This window comes from Xiphophorus couchianus, unplaced genomic scaffold (genome assembly GCF_001444195.1).
Source record: "Xiphophorus couchianus unplaced genomic scaffold, X_couchianus-1.0 Scaffold01000100, whole genome shotgun sequence".
NCBI classification, from domain to species: domain Eukaryota; kingdom Metazoa; phylum Chordata; class Actinopteri; order Cyprinodontiformes; family Poeciliidae; genus Xiphophorus; species Xiphophorus couchianus.
The window spans coordinates 17,501-39,516 of record NW_020963013.1 but is presented as its reverse complement, the minus strand read 5'-3'; positions in this window follow the sequence as shown (position 1 = coordinate 39,516).

Below are 22,016 nucleotides of genomic sequence, written 5' to 3'. Positions count from 1 at the left end.
CCGTTTTGATGACGATGACGACTGGATATTGGTGGAACGGAGAGGGGGACGCGGAGGGTACCGCTGGCAGGACCGGGACCGGAGGAATGAAGATTATGGGCCGGTTAGACACTTCCGAAGCGAGTACCCTTCCCCTCAAAGCCGACAAATAGAAGAAAGAAGAGATTTTGTCCCCCGTGAAGGGAGAGAAATTTACAAAAGGGACTATCCGTACGGTGAAAGATGGCAAACACGTAGAAGTGAGTACCCTTCCCGTGAAAGACGTGATTATTATGCCACCGTGAGCAGATACGGAAGATTTGCAGAGAGAGGAGAAAGACGCGGAGAACAACAGAGGTTCCGCTCGTACCCGGATCCGCGCCCCCGACCACCTAGACAAGATGGAGGGAGGAGGAGACAAGATGGATGGATGTGGAGACAAGATGAAAGACAGGACCGAAACACAAATAGGAGAAGATATTTCAACACACCTCCGAGACAACGGTCCAGACCCCAGACAGATCGGATTGAATCTGATGATCCAGATTTCCTACAAAAGGTTCGTATCATCCATAAACTGATCAAATCTGTCCACCACCTTAATAATGTCACACAGAAGGACTATCCTCCATCTTTGAGAAAAATGACTCAGACTTTAGCAACTTTTGTCAAACCAGCAATGCCTAATAAGGACACACAAACTTTGATAGAACAGAATGCTAAAAACTGGACAGAAACCACAGTTACTATTCTACAAGAACATTATAATCTCAATTTGGAGAACGATGTTCAAACCCTCTCTCAGCTATCCGCAGAAGACTGGCGCCCCCCCTTCGAAATCGCAGCATCGTGGGCAAGAAGGAACCTGGGTCGCAGACTCACAGCAGGGACGCTGGACCAAACACAAGCGGTGATTGTGGCCAAGATGGCTGATTTGAGAGCAACTGATGCAGCACTGCAACAACCTGCTTTGAGGACCGGACGAGAACGGGACACACAGGTCACAGAAGAATCATCAAGAACTTTGAGAGGAGAAATAGCTGCTTTGGAGCGGACCAGAGAAGCACAAGAGAGCAGAGTATCTACTAGAGGGCAAGGTGACAACAGAGGACTGACTAACAGGAATCTTCTGGATCCACCCACCCTAGAAGGACCAATAAGACGACGGATCCTCACCACAAATCAGAGGTTAGTCACAGCCGATATTCATGCTCCACCTCCTCCTCAACGCACATCTCCTAAAACGGTTGCTACGATGACCGAACCACAACTTAATCAAGATTGGTCAACCATCTTTGATGAGAACAATGATGATGAGAGTCTTCACTCGGAGTCGGATGACGAGCACCCCCAGGAGACCGAGAGGGAACCCTTGGATCAGAGGGAGAGAAGAAGATCACGAACAACCGGAGAACAACAAAGAAACTCAGACGGAGAAGAAGCTGTGTCTTCAGAGAATCTTCAACCTTCTTCTGCTCCTCCTCTTCAAGCTCCACCCTCTGCTCCTCTACAAATAACCCAATCTGGGTCATCTCTGGATGAACAGAACCAGAGAGCAGGAGATCCTCCAGAGGTGCTTAATCTACGGGCACTACAGAGGGACAGTGAGAAACCCCGGGGTCCAGCGGTCACCTCCCGCGTGACCTTGACCCCTATAAATTTCTCCAAGTTGAGATCCAGCGTCCAAACACACCTGCAGGTGGTGGCGGAGGAGGAAGGATCTACCACACCACCCTCCTCGCCAGAACTACAAATCTGCACGCCGACGAAACATCCTAATACGCCAAGGAAACGGGAGGAGTGGAATCTCCACATTAAACATAAATCTGTGATAGTGGGAGATTCAAATGTAGCTAGAATGCCACCTTTTGCAGCTAAAAGTGTCCAGATTGACAGCCTCCCAGGAGCAAAATGGTGCCATGCTGAGACTGTTCTGATCAAGAGCACCACTGATGTTAAGGTAGAGAAGCTAATCTTGTCTTTTGGTTTATGTAATAAATCACAGAGGGACAAGAGAACACCGGTGGCCGAACTGAGAAGAGCACTGGAGACGGCCCAAAACCTCTTTCCAGATGCACGTATTTTTGTTCCAGTTGTTAATTTTTCTACAGGGCTGCCTCACAAGGAGCAGGGAATATTGCAACACCTGAATAACTTCATTACAGGTTTGAAGAACCATATTCCTGCTCTACCACATGATCAGTTTAATACAGAACGAGACCAGGTCCATTGGACCAAAACCACGGCAATGAACATGCTTAAGCATTGGAATGATTATGTAAACTAGACATCCCCACAAGCCCGTGGAGACGGGAGGGGTTGAAAAGTGTTATTAATCTATCCAAAAATTTCCAGCTTTCGGATGCACAATGTGCTTTACTTAGTAAGGGTCTTAATTTTATTCCCACTACAGGTTACAGTAAAGAATTAAGGTTTCGATGTGAATTTGATATGCAACAATACCATCGAAGAGTAAAATTAGCGTTATATTATAAAGATAAATCTACTTCAGAGCCTCAGCCCTTCACTCCAAAATCGGATTGGACGCCCCCTATGGGCCAACTTCCACCTGAAACGCTCACCCTTATCAATGCTGATCAGGATTTTTTTCAAAATCACTTTCATCCTGCTTATGTAAAATCCAATCTTTCTCCTGAAGAACTTAACGCTTTACAGGAACTAAAAAACAATAAGGATATTATAATTAAACCGGCAGACAAGGGTAGCGCTATTGTTATATTTGACAGGGATCAATATTTACAGGAGGGATATAGACAACTTAATGATAACAAATATTATTCTAAGTTGAAAAGACCTATTTATTTGGAAACAATTCCAATGGTGGAAAAAATAATTAATAATCTATTTATAAAGAAATTCATTAATATCAAACAAAAAAGATATTTATTAGGCTCAACAGCACCGAGGGCGAGGCTCTTTTATATGCTACCAAAGATTCATAAAAATCCGGCCAGCTGGAGTGTCCCATTCCAGATTCCTCCAGGCAGGCCGATAGTTTCTGATTGTGACAGCGAAACTTACCTCACAGCGGAATATTTGGATTATTTCTTGAACCCTTTATCCACTAAACATGATAGCTACATTAAGGACACTTATGACTTTGTGCAAAGGGTTAAAAAATTTGTCATTCCGGAAAAATCTTTTCTATTTTCATTGGACATAGATAGTCTTTATACCAACATTGATATAAAAGAAGGAATAGATGCGGTCAGAAGGATTTTTCAAAAGTTTCCTGACAAAAAAAGACCAGAAAAAGAGCTCTTACAGCTATTAGAAATAAACTTGACCAGAAATGATTTTGAATTCAATGGAGAATTCTTTCTTCAAATAAAAGGAACGGCGATGGGCAAGAAATTTGCCCCTGCCTATGCAAACATTTTTATGGCGCAATGGGAGACTTCAGCGTTGGCAAAATGTAATAAAAAACCCATTCAATATCTCAGGTTTTTAGATGATATTTGGGGAATTTGGCCATATTCAGAAGCGGACTTTGAGGAATTTCTAGTTATCTTAAACAATCATAACGCATCAATAAAACTAAAATCAAATATCAATAGAAATTCTATTGATTTTTTAGACACGTCAACATTTAAAGGTCCAAATTTTCACAAAAATCACATTTTGGATATTAAAGTATTTTTTAAGCCCACTGATACACATGCGCTTCTGTTTAAGAGTAGTTTCCACCCCAAACATACCTTTGCTGGACTCATTAAATCCCAATTGTTAAGATTTCACAGGATTTGCACTCAGGAGGCTGATTTCAAAGAAGCTACCAAAACGCTGTTCTCCGCCTTGGCCAGCAGAGGGTACTGTCGCTCTTTTTTAAGAAAATGTTTTAAATCCTTTTTGGAAACCAAGCCCATCGATATTTCCCCTCGGTTGCCCTTTGTGACTACATTTTCTCCATCCTCAATCAAACTGGTCAAAGTTATTAAAGACAACTTTCAAAAGCTGACTCAGGAAACAAAAATATTAGGAGATTATAGAATTATTGGAGCTTTTAGAAGGAATAAAAATCTTAGAGATTTTTTAATTAAAGCTAAAATTCCACCTTTGACTCAACCCAGAATCAGAGGTGATGTGCGGTTTTTCCAGCACCTTAAATGGTTACGTAGTTTTTCCAATAACAAGGTATTTTCATCCAAATGTAAAGGTAATCCATATTCCAAAAATTGTGTTTACCTCATAACTTGTAAAAAGTGTGGATTGCAATATGTGGGAGAGACAAGAAACACCATGAGAATTAGATTTGCACAACATAAACATAACATTCTAAAAAAGAAAAAAACACAAACACATTTAGTGAATCACTTTTTATTACATGGATGGCAGGCTGTTTCTGCCACGGTGATTCAAGCCAATCCGAGGTGGAAAGTAAGTGAACGACGGAGAGCCGAGAGGAGTTGGATTTCAAAATTGGACACCAAATATCCTAAAGGCCTCAATGAAAAATTCAATTAATGATTCTTACTGACAGTTCCCAAAAGTTTAGATATGTCTACCTCCTACATGCTATTTGATACGCTTTATAATATAATTATTATTCATTTTTTCTTTTTTATGGCCTTACCTTACCAAATTTATCCTGACCCTAACCTTTGTGATTTTTAATGCCTAAACCTAACCAATTTATCCTGAACCTAACCTTTGTGATCTTTAATGCCTAACCCTAACCAATTTTCCTAACCCTAACTTGTGTGACTTATAAGGGGCAAATTTAATTTTATTTTATAGTGGGAATGGGTTCTAGGAGGTCCAGAGACGATGATGGCCTGTGCATAACAAATTCTGTCGCCTTCGGCGACAGAATTTAATTTTGTTTCCCCTAACCCTAACCCTTACCCTAACCCTAACCCTAACCCTAACCCTTACCCTAACCCTAACCCTAACCCTAACCCTTACCCTACCCTACCCTAACCCTACCCTACCCTAACCCTAAAAATAAGAAGGATTGGACGGTCCCTTTTGAAATCCCGCCCGGGAGACCAATAGTTTCAGACAGTGCAAGTGAAACCTATTTTACAGCAGAATATCTTGATTACTTTTTAAATCCCTTGTCTGTCAAACACCCTGCCTATGTCAGAGACACATATCATTTTGTAGAAATAATTAAAAATTTAATACTTCCACCTAAATTTAATTTTTTTTCTATGGATGTAGAGAATCTTTACACCAATATCCCTATTCAAGCTGGGATTGCTTGTATTAAAAAACTCTTTGAAGAAAATCCAGACCCAAAACGCCCCGATGAAGCATTAATAAGGTTGTTAGAGATTAATCTTATGCGGAACGATTTTGTTTTTGAGGAACAATTTTATTTACAGATTAAAGGAACCGCAATGGGCAAACGATTTGCTCCATCCTATGCGAATATTTACATGTTCCATTGGGAAAAGGAGGCCCTAAAAAAATGCATCAAAAAACCATTGTATTATTTACGGTATTTAGATGATCTATGGGGCATCTGGAATGGTTCCGAAACTGAATTTAGAGAATTTGTGGACACCTTAAATTCTCATGATCCCTCTATCCAACTCAAAGTAGAATTTAACGAAAACTCAATTAATTTTTTGGACACCACAGTGTTTAAGGGGAGGGATTACAGACTTAGAGGTAAATTGGATATCAAGGTTCATTTTAAAACTACAGATACACATTCATTGCTTCACAGGAAAAGTTTCCACCCAACACATACATTTAAAGGAATAGTTAAGTCCCAGATTCTCAGATTCCAAAGAATATGTACCAGATCGGAATACTTTAAAGAGGCAATATCTATTCTTTTTAAGGCCCTAAGAAATAGGGGCTATTCCAGATCATTTTTAAGACTCTGTCTCAAAAAATCTACAGTTACGGAGAGGATGGCGAAAGGGAATTTAATCCCACTTATCACAACCTATTCCACAAATAGCAAAAATTTGAACAAGAAATTTAAAACCAATTTTGAACAAATCATGGGTTCCAGTATAAATTTTCAATCATCTAAGGTCATTTCGGCATACAAAAGAAACAAAAACTTGTCCGATTTACTAGTTAGGGCAAAACTGCCTTCTCTGAAACAATTTCAAAAACCTAAATTGTTGGATTTCCAGTTTAAAAATTTAAAATTCATAAAAAACATGAGGGATAAAAGGATACTGGCCATAGGTCAGAGATTTACACCAAAATCACAAAATTGTGTTTACGTTATAGACTGCCAACATTGTGGTAAGAAATATGTAGGGGAAACAAAAAACACATTGTCGACACGTATGATTCAACATCGCTACAACATAAGGAACCACAAAGAATCGGAAACACCATTGGTAAAACATTTTATTGAACATGGACTACAAAAAATGACACTTTCAGGATTACAACGGAACATCAATTGGACAGACAAAGAGAGGAAAAACATGGAAAGACGATGGATTTTTTTGCTGGGGACTAAAGAACCGTATGGATTTAACTTTAAATAACATTGAAGATGTTGGTTTTCCCAGTATATTACAAGCAAAATGTCTTAAACCCCTTATATCTAAGATCTATCGCTAAATACATATATATATATTTTTTCCCCTTAAATCCTAACCAACTGACCTTTAACCCTGAACATTTAAATTACTCTAACCCTAACCATTTGAACCCCAATAAATCTTCCAAATTAAACTCTACTTAATTTTTATTCCTAACCCTAACCAAGTGTTTTTCTTTAACACTAACCATTTAGCTATCCTAACCCTAACCAATTGAGTTTTTTGTCTCTAACCCTAACCATTTGGCGATTCTAAACATTTTTTTAAAAAAAATTAAGTTTTACCTACTTTTCACCCTGATCTTAACCAACTTATTTTTTATAGTTTAACCCTTACATTTCATTTATCCTAACCCTGACCAATTAAAATGTTTCAATTCATTCTAACCCTTACCAATTAAAATTATAATTCATTTAACCCCCCCAAATTAAAAAGATTTAAGAAAACCTGTAAATATTTTAAATGAATTCGGTACAGAACAGGGAGAGACGAAAAAAAAGAAAAAAAAGGGGGGCGGAGCCTCGCCTGAGGGAGGGGATAAATAGGGCTGCAGAGCAGCTTGCAGCTCATTTCTGCTCCAGCCAGCGAAGCGAAAGCATCTCCCTCACAGCTCGGCTTTTTCTTTTTTCTTTTTTCTTTTTGCAGCTTTTTTAGTGCGCCCAGCCTGAAGAAGACCCGTTTAGGGTCGAAACGTCGCGAAGGGCGCTCATTATTGTTATTTCTAAAAAATTAAAGAAAAAAAATTTTTTTTGAAAAAAATATTAAAAAACAAAAAAATACAAAAAAAATTACAAAAAACAAAAAACGAAAAAAAAACCAATAACTTATGGATTTTATTTTTTGATCGTTTTCTCCTTTTTGAAAAGGAAATTTTATTTGTTTGATTTTTTTTGTTTCTTTTTTCCATTTCTTATTTTTACGTATTGTTTCCGAAAACGGAAACCCTCCCTTAGTTTTTTATTGAATGGTTTAGCGCAAACAAACACATTTTACACAAAACATTGTTACATTCACACATTTTACACAAAACATTGCTACATTCACATATACCCAAGACACCATACGACAACACAAAAAAAACATGGAAGACGGATGGACGATGGTGGGACGACGCCGTCGCCGTCCGGGATTTCGCCGTCCTTTCCGGGACTGGGACCGGGGAGGCTCTCCGGATTGGAGGGCCAGTGCACCTCCCTCCTATAGAAGGAGGAATCAGTTCCCCTACCCTAGCCGGCCAGCGCCTCCACCGAGGGCTCCCCGGTTCTATGGTCCTCAGTCCCGTTCCTTTGCCTCAGTCGTGCGCGGTGATTATCCCCGACAGGCCAGGAGAGAGATTTCTCCTTCGAACGGAGAACCCGATGTTAGGCGACAACCAGCTGAGCCCCAGTTTGGGGCACTGGTTCGTAAACTACATACCATCCTTAAAACGGTTCATCATCTCCAAAATGTTACCCCTGAACCCGATAAACCGGAACCACGCATGATTTCCGGAATGGTGGAAGTATTGGCTGGAATGATTAAACCAGCATTGCCCACCCGAGAAACTATGGATCTGATTATTGGGAATGCTAAAAACTGGGGTCAAGTCACTTACCAGATTCTGGAACAACACTATGAGGATAGCTTGAAGCGCCTCCTGGATGACCTCCCAGCCCTCTTCATCCCGCAATGGAAGGAGGCTTTTGATGTCGCAGTTCGTTGGGCAAAACGGAACCTGTCCAGAATAACAAGGGATGTTATTGATTGTGCGGAGGCCTTAATCTTGGAGAGGGTAGGCCCAACCGAACCCCCCCGTCAGGACCGTACTCGTGAGACCACCACAGTGACTCAGAGAGGTGTCTCAAAGCAGGGAAAGCAACGGGATGTTGGGACCTCAATGAGCCCACCCTCAGGACAATGGTCGATTGTTCCGGACACACCACGGGCCCCCACAAGTCCAATAACTAGACAAAGAAGGTCTATTGCCACCATGACCCATAACCAAGACCGTGAGATGACGATCCACGAGGAGGTGGCAGGGCCATCTAGTCCACGGGAACAAAGGACGCACAGACCAAGCAGGGCTCTTGCTCCGTCCTACCGGACTAACGTGGACGTTGATCAGGAAGGTGCTGGAACATCCCAAGACAGGGAGTTTCCAGCATTCTCCTCAGAGTATCCAGAACTTGAGTCCCTTTTTGATGAGATGCACGAGGAAGAGGAAAGAGAGGAAGCTCAAAAACGACTTCGTGTGCGTTCAGTGCGATTCACTGATACTGTAGAGAATCAGACTGAAACTACAGGAGAGGAGGATGTCTTTGAAGACTCCTACGAGCTGTTCTCACAACCCGAACCACCTAGGTTTAAAGCCACAAAACATCCTCACACCCAACGAAAATGCATCGATTGGAATCTGGTGGTAAGAAAGAAATGGCTTATCATTGGAGACTCAAATCTGAGCAATCTTCCACCTTTTTTCTGCAGAGACTTGCAGATTGATTGTTATCCAGGGGCTCACTTTCGACATGCACAGGCCTTGATTGAGAAATCCACACCAGTGCAAGGTCTGGTGGTTGAAAAAGTAATTCTGGCATTTGGCATTAACAGTCGAGCAAATAAGTCCAGAGAAACTACAGTAAAAAACTTGCAGGCGGCTCTCAGGACCGCAAAGAGAAAGTTCCCATATGCAGAGATCTGGATTCCATTGGTGAATTATTCATCAGATCTTCCTGAGGATGAAAAGGAGAACTTAAAGATCCTTAATGAACATATTGAGAGAAACATGCCTTTCATTCCACTCTTACCTGAGAACCAGTTCGGGACAGGACTAGACGACATACATTGGACTGACGAGACTGGCAGGGCCATTCTGGACCATTGGTTGAGGGTGTTAAACTCCATGTCCCCCTGAACCTGCAATCAGAGGGGGTGGAGAATAACACTGCCTTACACACAAAAGAAGTTGTGGTCCTAGCTAAAAATTGCATATTGTCTAGACCACAATATGAGCTTTTAGGCAGAGGCTTATCATTCATCCCAACTCTTGAAATAGGAAAAGGACAGGAAACTCAATTGGAATTTGACCTACAAACCTATCATCGAAAAATTAAATTGGCAGCATATTTCAAAGATTCTGGAAATTACAACTTTAGACCTTTCTCGGGACCGTCCATCTGGGTACCTTCTATGGAGTTGTTACCACAGGAAGTTCAAAATTTAATTCATGAAGATAAAAATGTTCTTAAAAATCATTATAGACAAATTCATGAAAAACCAAATCTTACACAAGAAGAGGTTCAAGCCCTTAGGGACCTGCAAAACATGAAACATCTTGTCATAAAGCCAGCGGACAAGGGCTCAGCCATTGTAGTCATGAGTCGTGAACAATATAAATTTGAAGCTGAAAGGCAATTGAATGACACAAAATATTATAAGAAATTGCACAAACCACTATATAGGGAAACCATTCCAATGGTGACTGAAATTATCAATAAATTAAAAAAGGAGAAATATCTTAATGAAAAACAAAGACAATATTTGATTGGAAACGTAGAACCAAGGGAACGAAGATTTTATATATTACCTAAAATTCATAAAAATAAGAAGGATTGGACGGTCCCTTTTGAAATCCCGCCCGGGAGACCAATAGTTTCAGACAGTGCAAGTGAAACCTATTTTACAGCAGAATATCTTGATTACTTTTTAAATCCCTTGTCTGTCAAACACCCTGCCTATGTCAGAGACACATATCATTTTGTAGAAATAATTAAAAATTTAATACTTCCACCTAAATTTAATTTTTTTTCTATGGATGTAGAGAATCTTTACACCAATATCCCTATTCAAGCTGGGATTGCTTGTATTAAAAAACTCTTTGAAGAAAATCCAGACCCAAAACGCCCCGATGAAGCATTAATAAGGTTGTTAGAGATTAATCTTATGCGGAACGATTTTGTTTTTGAGGAACAATTTTATTTACAGATTAAAGGAACCGCAATGGGCAAACGATTTGCTCCATCCTATGCGAATATTTACATGTTCCATTGGGAAAAGGAGGCCCTAAAAAAATGCATCAAAAAACCATTGTATTATTTACGGTATTTAGATGATCTATGGGGCATCTGGAATGGTTCCGAAACTGAATTTAGAGAATTTGTGGACACCTTAAATTCTCATGATCCCTCTATCCAACTCAAAGTAGAATTTAACGAAAACTCAATTAATTTTTTGGACACCACAGTGTTTAAGGGGAGGGATTACAGACTTAGAGGTAAATTGGATATCAAGGTTCATTTTAAAACTACAGATACACATTCATTGCTTCACAGGAAAAGTTTCCACCCAACACATACATTTAAAGGAATAGTTAAGTCCCAGATTCTCAGATTCCAAAGAATATGTACCAGATCGGAATACTTTAAAGAGGCAATATCTATTCTTTTTAAGGCCCTAAGAAATAGGGGCTATTCCAGATCATTTTTAAGACTCTGTCTCAAAAAATCTACAGTTACGGAGAGGATGGCGAAAGGGAATTTAATCCCACTTATCACAACCTATTCCACAAATAGCAAAAATTTGAACAAGAAATTTAAAACCAATTTTGAACAAATCATGGGTTCCAGTATAAATTTTCAATCATCTAAGGTCATTTCGGCATACAAAAGAAACAAAAACTTGTCCGATTTACTAGTTAGGGCAAAACTGCCTTCTCTGAAACAATTTCAAAAACCTAAATTGTTGGATTTCCAGTTTAAAAATTTAAAATTCATAAAAAACATGAGGGATAAAAGGATACTGGCCATAGGTCAGAGATTTACACCAAAATCACAAAATTGTGTTTACGTTATAGACTGCCAACATTGTGGTAAGAAATATGTAGGGGAAACAAAAAACACATTGTCGACACGTATGATTCAACATCGCTACAACATAAGGAACCACAAAGAATCGGAAACACCATTGGTAAAACATTTTATTGAACATGGACTACAAAAAATGACACTTTCAGGATTACAACGGAACATCAATTGGACAGACAAAGAGAGGAAAAACATGGAAAGACGATGGATTTTTTTGCTGGGGACTAAAGAACCGTATGGATTTAACTTTAAATAACATTGAAGATGTTGGTTTTCCCAGTATATTACAAGCAAAATGTCTTAAACCCCTTATATCTAAGATCTATCGCTAAATACATATATATATATTTTTTCCCCTTAAATCCTAACCAACTGACCTTTAACCCTGAACATTTAAATTACTCTAACCCTAACCATTTGAACCCCAATAAATCTTCCAAATTAAACTCTACTTAATTTTTATTCCTAACCCTAACCAAGTGTTTTTCTTTAACACTAACCATTTAGCTATCCTAACCCTAACCAATTGAGTTTTTTGTCTCTAACCCTAACCATTTGGCGATTCTAAACATTTTTTTAAAAAAAATTAAGTTTTACCTACTTTTCACCCTGATCTTAACCAACTTATTTTTTATAGTTTAACCCTTACATTTCATTTATCCTAACCCTGACCAATTAAAATGTTTCAATTCATTCTAACCCTTACCAATTAAAATTATAATTCATTTAACCCCCCCAAATTAAAAAGATTTAAGAAAACCTGTAAATATTTTAAATGAATTCGGTACAGAACAGGGAGAGACGAAAAAAAAGAAAAAAAAGGGGGGCGGAGCCTCGCCTGAGGGAGGGGATAAATAGGGCTGCAGAGCAGCTTGCAGCTCATTTCTGCTCCAGCCAGCGAAGCGAAAGCATCTCCCTCACAGCTCGGCTTTTTCTTTTTTCTTTTTTCTTTTTGCAGCTTTTTTAGTGCGCCCAGCCTGAAGAAGACCCGTTTAGGGTCGAAACGTCGCGAAGGGCGCTCATTATTGTTATTTCTAAAAAATTAAAGAAAAAAAATTTTTTTTGAAAAAAATATTAAAAAACAAAAAAATACAAAAAAAATTACAAAAAACAAAAAACGAAAAAAAACCAATAACTTATGGATTTTATTTTTTGATCGTTTTCTCCTTTTTGAAAAGGAAATTTTATTTGTTTGATTTTTTTTGTTTCTTTTTTCCATTTCTTATTTTTACGTATTGTTTCCGAAAACGGAAACCCTCCCTTAGTTTTTTATTGAATGGTTTAGCGCAAACAAACACATTTTACACAAAACATTGTTACATTCACACATTTTACACAAAACATTGCTACATTCACATATACCCAAGACACCATACGACAACACAAAAAAAACATGGAAGACGGATGGACGATGGTGGGACGACGCCGTCGCCGTCCGGGATTTCGCCGTCCTTTCCGGGACTGGGACCGGGGAGGCTCTCCGGATTGGAGGGCCAGTGCACCTCCCTCCTATAGAAGGAGGAATCAGTTCCCCTACCCTAGCCGGCCAGCGCCTCCACCGAGGGCTCCCCGGTTCTATGGTCCTCAGTCCCGTTCCTTTGCCTCAGTCGTGCGCGGTGATTATCCCCGACAGGCCAGGAGAGAGATTTCTCCTTCGAACGGAGAACCCGATGTTAGGCGACAACCAGCTGAGCCCCAGTTTGGGGCACTGGTTCGTAAACTACATACCATCCTTAAAACGGTTCATCATCTCCAAAATGTTACCCCTGAACCCGATAAACCGGAACCACGCATGATTTCCGGAATGGTGGAAGTATTGGCTGGAATGATTAAACCAGCATTGCCCACCCGAGAAACTATGGATCTGATTATTGGGAATGCTAAAAACTGGGGTCAAGTCACTTACCAGATTCTGGAACAACACTATGAGGATAGCTTGAAGCGCCTCCTGGATGACCTCCCAGCCCTCTTCATCCCGCAATGGAAGGAGGCTTTTGATGTCGCAGTTCGTTGGGCAAAACGGAACCTGTCCAGAATAACAAGGGATGTTATTGATTGTGCGGAGGCCTTAATCTTGGAGAGGGTAGGCCCAACCGAACCCCCCCGTCAGGACCGTACTCGTGAGACCACCACAGTGACTCAGAGAGGTGTCTCAAAGCAGGGAAAGCAACGGGATGTTGGGACCTCAATGAGCCCACCCTCAGGACAATGGTCGATTGTTCCGGACACACCACGGGCCCCCACAAGTCCAATAACTAGACAAAGAAGGTCTATTGCCACCATGACCCATAACCAAGACCGTGAGATGACGATCCACGAGGAGGTGGCAGGGCCATCTAGTCCACGGGAACAAAGGACGCACAGACCAAGCAGGGCTCTTGCTCCGTCCTACCGGACTAACGTGGACGTTGATCAGGAAGGTGCTGGAACATCCCAAGACAGGGAGTTTCCAGCATTCTCCTCAGAGTATCCAGAACTTGAGTCCCTTTTTGATGAGATGCACGAGGAAGAGGAAAGAGAGGAAGCTCAAAAACGACTTCGTGTGCGTTCAGTGCGATTCACTGATACTGTAGAGAATCAGACTGAAACTACAGGAGAGGAGGATGTCTTTGAAGACTCCTACGAGCTGTTCTCACAACCCGAACCACCTAGGTTTAAAGCCACAAAACATCCTCACACCCAACGAAAATGCATCGATTGGAATCTGGTGGTAAGAAAGAAATGGCTTATCATTGGAGACTCAAATCTGAGCAATCTTCCACCTTTTTTCTGCAGAGACTTGCAGATTGATTGTTATCCAGGGGCTCACTTTCGACATGCACAGGCCTTGATTGAGAAATCCACACCAGTGCAAGGTCTGGTGGTTGAAAAAGTAATTCTGGCATTTGGCATTAACAGTCGAGCAAATAAGTCCAGAGAAACTACAGTAAAAAACTTGCAGGCGGCTCTCAGGACCGCAAAGAGAAAGTTCCCATATGCAGAGATCTGGATTCCATTGGTGAATTATTCATCAGATCTTCCTGAGGATGAAAAGGAGAACTTAAAGATCCTTAATGAACATATTGAGAGAAACATGCCTTTCATTCCACTCTTACCTGAGAACCAGTTCGGGACAGGACTAGACGACATACATTGGACTGACGAGACTGGCAGGGCCATTCTGGACCATTGGTTGAGGGTGTTAAACTCCATGTCCCCCTGAACCTGCAATCAGAGGGGGTGGAGAATAACACTGCCTTACACACAAAAGAAGTTGTGGTCCTAGCTAAAAATTGCATATTGTCTAGACCACAATATGAGCTTTTAGGCAGAGGCTTATCATTCATCCCAACTCTTGAAATAGGAAAAGGACAGGAAACTCAATTGGAATTTGACCTACAAACCTATCATCGAAAAATTAAATTGGCAGCATATTTCAAAGATTCTGGAAATTACAACTTTAGACCTTTCTCGGGACCGTCCATCTGGGTACCTTCTATGGAGTTGTTACCACAGGAAGTTCAAAATTTAATTCATGAAGATAAAAATGTTCTTAAAAATCATTATAGACAAATTCATGAAAAACCAAATCTTACACAAGAAGAGGTTCAAGCCCTTAGGGACCTGCAAAACATGAAACATCTTGTCATAAAGCCAGCGGACAAGGGCTCAGCCATTGTAGTCATGAGTCGTGAACAATATAAATTTGAAGCTGAAAGGCAATTGAATGACACAAAATATTATAAGAAATTGCACAAACCACTATATAGGGAAACCATTCCAATGGTGACTGAAATTATCAATAAATTAAAAAAGGAGAAATATCTTAATGAAAAACAAAGACAATATTTGATTGGAAACGTAGAACCAAGGGAACGAAGATTTTATATATTACCTAAAATTCATAAAAATAAGAAGGATTGGACGGTCCCTTTTGAAATCCCGCCCGGGAGACCAATAGTTTCAGACAGTGCAAGTGAAACCTATTTTACAGCAGAATATCTTGATTACTTTTTAAATCCCTTGTCTGTCAAACACCCTGCCTATGTCAGAGACACATATCATTTTGTAGAAATAATTAAAAATTTAATACTTCCACCTAAATTTAATTTTTTTTCTATGGATGTAGAGAATCTTTACACCAATATCCCTATTCAAGCTGGGATTGCTTGTATTAAAAAACTCTTTGAAGAAAATCCAGACCCAAAACGCCCCGATGAAGCATTAATAAGGTTGTTAGAGATTAATCTTATGCGGAACGATTTTGTTTTTGAGGAACAATTTTATTTACAGATTAAAGGAACCGCAATGGGCAAACGATTTGCTCCATCCTATGCGAATATTTACATGTTCCATTGGGAAAAGGAGGCCCTAAAAAAATGCATCAAAAAACCATTGTATTATTTACGGTATTTAGATGATCTATGGGGCATCTGGAATGGTTCCGAAACTGAATTTAGAGAATTTGTGGACACCTTAAATTCTCATGATCCCTCTATCCAACTCAAAGTAGAATTTAACGAAAACTCAATTAATTTTTTGGACACCACAGTGTTTAAGGGGAGGGATTACAGACTTAGAGGTAAATTGGATATCAAGGTTCATTTTAAAACTACAGATACACATTCATTGCTTCACAGGAAAAGTTTCCACCCAACACATACATTTAAAGGAATAGTTAAGTCCCAGATTCTCAGATTCCAAAGAATATGTACCAGATCGGAATACTTTAAAGAGGCAATATCTATTCTTTTTAAGGCCCTAAGAAATAGGGGCTATTCCAGATCATTTTTAAGACTCTGTCTCAAAAAATCTACAGTTACGGAGAGGATGGCGAAAGGGAATTTAATCCCACTTATCACAACCTATTCCACAAATAGCAAAAATTTGAACAAGAAATTTAAAACCAATTTTGAACAAATCATGGGTTCCAGTATAAATTTTCAATCATCTAAGGTCATTTCGGCATACAAAAGAAACAAAAACTTGTCCGATTTACTAGTTAGGGCAAAACTGCCTTCTCTGAAACAATTTCAAAAACCTAAATTGTTGGATTTCCAGTTTAAAAATTTAAAATTCATAAAAAACATGAGGGATAAAAGGATACTGGCCATAGGTCAGAGATTTACACCAAAATCACAAAATTGTGTTTACGTTATAGACTGCCAACATTGTGGTAAGAAATATGTAGGGGAAACAAAAAACACATTGTCGACACGTATGATTCAACATCGCTACAACATAAGGAACCACAAAGAATCGGAAACACCATTGGTAAAACATTTTATTGAACATGGACTACAAAAAATGACACTTTCAGGATTACAACGGAACATCAATTGGACAGACAAAGAGAGGAAAAACATGGAAAGACGATGGATTTTTTTGCTGGGGACTAAAGAACCGTATGGATTTAACTTTAAATAACATTGAAGATGTTGGTTTTCCCAGTATATTACAAGCAAAATGTCTTAAACCCCTTATATCTAAGATCTATCGCTAAATACATATATATATATTTTTTCCCCTTAAATCCTAACCAACTGACCTTTAACCCTGAACATTTAAATTACTCTAACCCTAACCATTTGAACCCCAATAAATCTTCCAAATTAAACTCTACTTAATTTTTATTCCTAACCCTAACCAAGTGTTTTTCTTTAACACTAACCATTTAGCTATCCTAACCCTAACCAATTGAGTTTTTTGTCTCTAACCCTAACCATTTGGCGATTCTAAACATTTTTTTAAAAAAAATTAAGTTTTACCTACTTTTCACCCTGATCTTAACCAACTTATTTTTTATAGTTTAACCCTTACATTTCATTTATCCTAACCCTGACCAATTAAAATGTTTCAATTCATTCTAACCCTTACCAATTAAAATTATAATTCATTTAACCCCCCCAAATTAAAAAGATTTAAGAAAACCTGTAAATATTTTAAATGAATTCGGTACAGAACAGGGAGAGACGAAAAAAAAGAAAAAAAAGGGGGGCGGAGCCTCGCCTGAGGGAGGGGATAAATAGGGCTGCAGAGCAGCTTGCAGCTCATTTCTGCTCCAGCCAGCGAAGCGAAAGCATCTCCCTCACAGCTCGGCTTTTTCTTTTTTCTTTTTTCTTTTTGCAGCTTTTTTAGTGCGCCCAGCCTGAAGAAGACCCGTTTAGGGTCGAAACGTCGCGAAGGGCGCTCATTATTGTTATTTCTAAAAAATTAAAGAAAAAAAATTTTTTTTGAAAAAAATATTAAAAAACAAAAAAATACAAAAAAAATTACAAAAAACAAAAAACGAAAAAAAACCAATAACTTATGGATTTTATTTTTTGATCGTTTTCTCCTTTTTGAAAAGGAAATTTTATTTGTTTGATTTTTTTTGTTTCTTTTTTCCATTTCTTATTTTTACGTATTGTTTCCGAAAACGGAAACCCTCCCTTAGTTTTTTATTGAATGGTTTAGCGCAAACAAACACATTTTACACAAAACATTGTTACATTCACACATTTTACACAAAACATTGCTACATTCACATATACCCAAGACACCATACGACAACACAAAAAAAACATGGAAGACGGATGGACGATGGTGGGACGACGCCGTCGCCGTCCGGGATTTCGCCGTCCTTTCCGGGACTGGGACCGGGGAGGCTCTCCGGATTGGAGGGCCAGTGCACCTCCCTCCTATAGAAGGAGGAATCAGTTCCCCTACCCTAACCCTAACCCTAACCCTAACCCTGTCCCCCACCCATATTGTTTAACCCTAACCCTAACCCCAGTGTAACCCTAAGTTCAGTGTGTTTTATGTTAAATGTAAAGAAAGTTAGAAAAGCTAAGAGGGTGCTTAACTAAATTAAAATAAATAAAAGAAAGCCTGATGAAGACAAAGTAATGTCGAAACGTCGCAAAGAAACAAAGAAGAAACTAAAGAAAGTACAAATTAAAACAAGAAGAAAGACAAGTCATAATTCTAATTCGCAGAACGTAAGGGAAAGAAAAGAAAGGGGTGTGTCTAAAACCTAAGTGTTGTGTTCGTCAAGTTCATTGTACAGCACGCAGCCGAAGGGGCAGGATGGCCCGTGCCTTTCCAGCCTCCCACTCGGGAGGTTGGCTCTCTTCCCCAACCTATCCTGCCAGTGCCTCCTGCCCTGGTAGGTTGTGTGTTGTGTGTCTTGTCCCCCACCCATATTGTTTAACCCTAACCCTAACCCCAGTGTAACCCTAAGTTCAGTGTGTTTTATGTTAAATGTAAAGAAAGTTAGAAAAGCTAAGAGGGTGCTTAACTAAATTAAAATAAATAAAAGAAAGCCTGATGAAGACAAAGTAATGTCGAAACGTCGCAAAGAAACAAAGAAGAAACTAAAGAAAGTACAAATTAAAACAAGAAGAAAGACAAGTCATAATTCTAATTCGCAGAACGTAAGGGAAAGAAAAGAAAGGGGTGTGTCTAAAACCTAAGTGTTGTGTTCGTCAAGTTCATTGTACAGCACGCAGCCGAAGGGGCAGGATGGCCCGTGCCTTTCCAGCCTCCCACTCGGGAGGTTGGCTCTCTTCCCCAACCTATCCTGCCAGTGCCTCCTGCCCTGGTAGGTTGTGTGTTGTGTGTCTTGTCCCCCACCCATATTGTTTAACCCTAACCCTAACCCCAGTGTAACCCTAAGTTCAGTGTGTTTTATGTTAAATGTAAAGAAAGTTAGAAAAGCTAAGAGGGTGCTTAACTAAATTAAAATAAATAAAAGAAAGCCTGATGAAGACAAAGTAATGTCGAAACGTCGCAAAGAAACAAAGAAGAAACTAAAGAAAGTACAAATTAAAACAAGAAGAAAGACAAGTCATAATTCTAATTCGCAGAACGTAAGGGAAAGAAAAGAAAGGGGTGTGTCTAAAACCTAAGTGTTGTGTTCGTCAAGTTCATTGTACAGCACGCAGCCGAAGGGGCAGGATGGCCCGTGCCTTTCCAGCCTCCCACTCGGGAGGTTGGCTCTCTTCCCCAACCTATCCTGCCAGTGCCTCCTGCCCTGGTAGGTTGTGTGTTGTGTGTCTTGTCCCCCACCCATATTGTTTAACCCTAACCCTAACCCGCCTTAGCATCGTAAGAGAGCCTCCCGCCGTCCGGGGAGGAGCCGCGCGGCTCTCGGGACGGGTGTCCCCGGTCCTCCGGGCCGCAGGGGAGCCCCGGAAGGAAGGCCCGGAGATTCGGCCCCGAAGACGGGGTCGAACGAGGCCAGGTGTCGCCAGTTAGGCTTGATTGGAAGCTGATCAGAAGCTTCCTTGATTGGAGGCCCTGAATTGAGACCAGGTGTTGCTGATTAGGGCTTGATTGGAAACACACCTGCATAAATAGCTGGGCTACTGACGTGCCCTGCTCAGTTGCTATCTGACTCTCGCGGAGTGATGACGGCTTCTAAGTTTAAGAATCGTTGCCCTGTCTGTCAGAGCAAATCTTGGCGCCTGCGGAGCCACTTGGATGACGTTCATAGCGTCAGGAACGCCCAGGAGCGAAGGATCCTGTTGGCGTTTGCCAGAGGGCGAGTGAGTGTTCGCGGCATGAAGTGTCCCATCAGCGGTTGCACTTACGGCGGGTCTAGGGTGGCGCAGCACCTCCTCGACGCTCACCGTGATCTGGGAGCCAAGGAGAAGAGGCGCCATTTGAGAAAGCTGCAGTGGCGCAAAACTCTGAGGCAGGTGAGAGAACTTAGGGCCTCAGGTCCCGACCCGCCGTTAGCCACCAGGTTGGACCTGGACGGTTCAGAGGGCAGCGAAGCCGCCGCCGCCGCCGCCACCGGCTCCCCGCCTCCCCCCCCTGCTTCTTCCCCTCCCTCGCAGGCTGAGCCCTGCCCCAGCCCTCCCCATTCGACCTCGGCGGACTCCCCTCAGCGACCGGAGACATCTCTTCCCGGCGGGCTTGGCACCAGTGCCGACGTGCCAGCCGCGGGCCCGGTGGTCGAGCTGGAGATGACCGGAGTGCCGCAGACCAGGGCCGAACCCCAGTCCCCATCATCGAGCACGGTTAGTAAGCTGCTTACATTTCCTCCAGTCATCCGTGGCTACCTAGAAGAGTACGACCGGCATCTGACCGGGGCAGTACGCTCGCGGAAGCATCTCGAAAATGTTAAGTCAAAGATGGGTCGAATTGTTGCCTTCCTCAGCTACATGAGCCGTGATAAGACCGCCCTGGGCTCCTGGCGCTTCTTGGATGACGCCGGACGCATAACGGGCTGGCCCGCTGAACTCAGCCGTCAGCAGAAGGCTGTGACTACCGTTAAGGTTTACCTAGTAAACACAACCCAATTCCACGTATACTTCATGGAGACGCCTCCGAGAAGCTCCAGGCTGTCGAAGCGGCAGCTCGTGTCCGTGATGCGAGCTCTGAGGTCGGCTACGTGCCAAATCGGAACGAAGGTGGTGCTTCGGCAGATCAAGGTCAAGTCTGAGAAGCTCCAGCGCTCCGTAACGCCCGACCTTCTCTGCAGATGTCTCGAAAAATCTCAGAGCTGGATCCCCAAACTCTTGCTGAGCTGCTCGCAAAGGAAGCACGACGTGGGAGCGAGACACCTGCTTTACGGATTCGTTGCGCTCTACCTTACTTCTCTCTACGGCCATCGAGCAGGCGTGATGACCAACCTTACCACCGAAGAGGTCCTGGAGGCCGCGAGGGGCACCAGCTCTTCCTCTCCGGGGGTCGTACTCAATGTAAGTCTGCACCCACTAACATGGCGGCTGCTGCTGCTGCTGCTGCTGCTGCTGCTGCTGCTGCTGCTGCTGGCTGCTGCTGCTGGCTGCTGCTGCTGCTGCTGCTGGATGCAGCAGCATCCAGAGCCGTTTAACATTTCTCTCCCTGTCTTCAGGTAAAAAACCATAAGACTGCCCGCGTGTTTGGCTGTGCTCAGGTCTTTCTCACCCACGAGGAACTGGGCTGGATCCAGCGGTGGATGGAGATCAGGGCTCTGCTACGCCCGCGGTGCGATCTGGTATTTTTCAATACCAACCACCGGCACGTGAAAAACATCACCCTGTTCGCGAGGAACGCGTGGGCAGCCATGCTACTGCCAGGCAGACCCTCCCTTACCGACATCCGGACCGCCGTCGCGACGATGGTAAGTTATCCAGGAAGCAGCAGCATCACCACCATCCGACCCCTGCCTGCCCTCTGACTCTCTGCCCCCTTCTCCCCTCACAGTGCAGGAACACCCACTCCAGTGAGGTCCGGACGCAGATGTCCCGGGTCATGTGTCACGACACCCGCACGGCCGACCGATTCTATGCGATGCAGCTTGATGTCAACCAGATGGCTGAGATGAGGCGCAGATTTGCCCAGTGCATGGGAGAAGAAGCTGCCGAAAGTTCACAATAAACTTTGAATAATGCTCCAGGATTTGTCATGTCTCTTCATTGTGTGTGTGGTGGTGGTGGTGGTGGTGGTGGGGGGGGTTCCAATCCCGGCCAACGGGGCCCACGGACCGGCCGGCACCTCTGGTAATCTGATCTGGGCTCAGAACCGACCCGGAGAACCGCCAGGACCATCAGAAGGACCGAGGGGACTCACCGGAGCGGCCACAGCCCACAGCGTTACTGCTTCGGAGGTCCAGAGAACCAGACCGACGTTCGAGGGAAAACGGCTTAAAATGCTGGAAAAAGCCGAAAAAGGGGCCTAAATCGGCCTTATCTGAGCTCCAAAAGGCCCC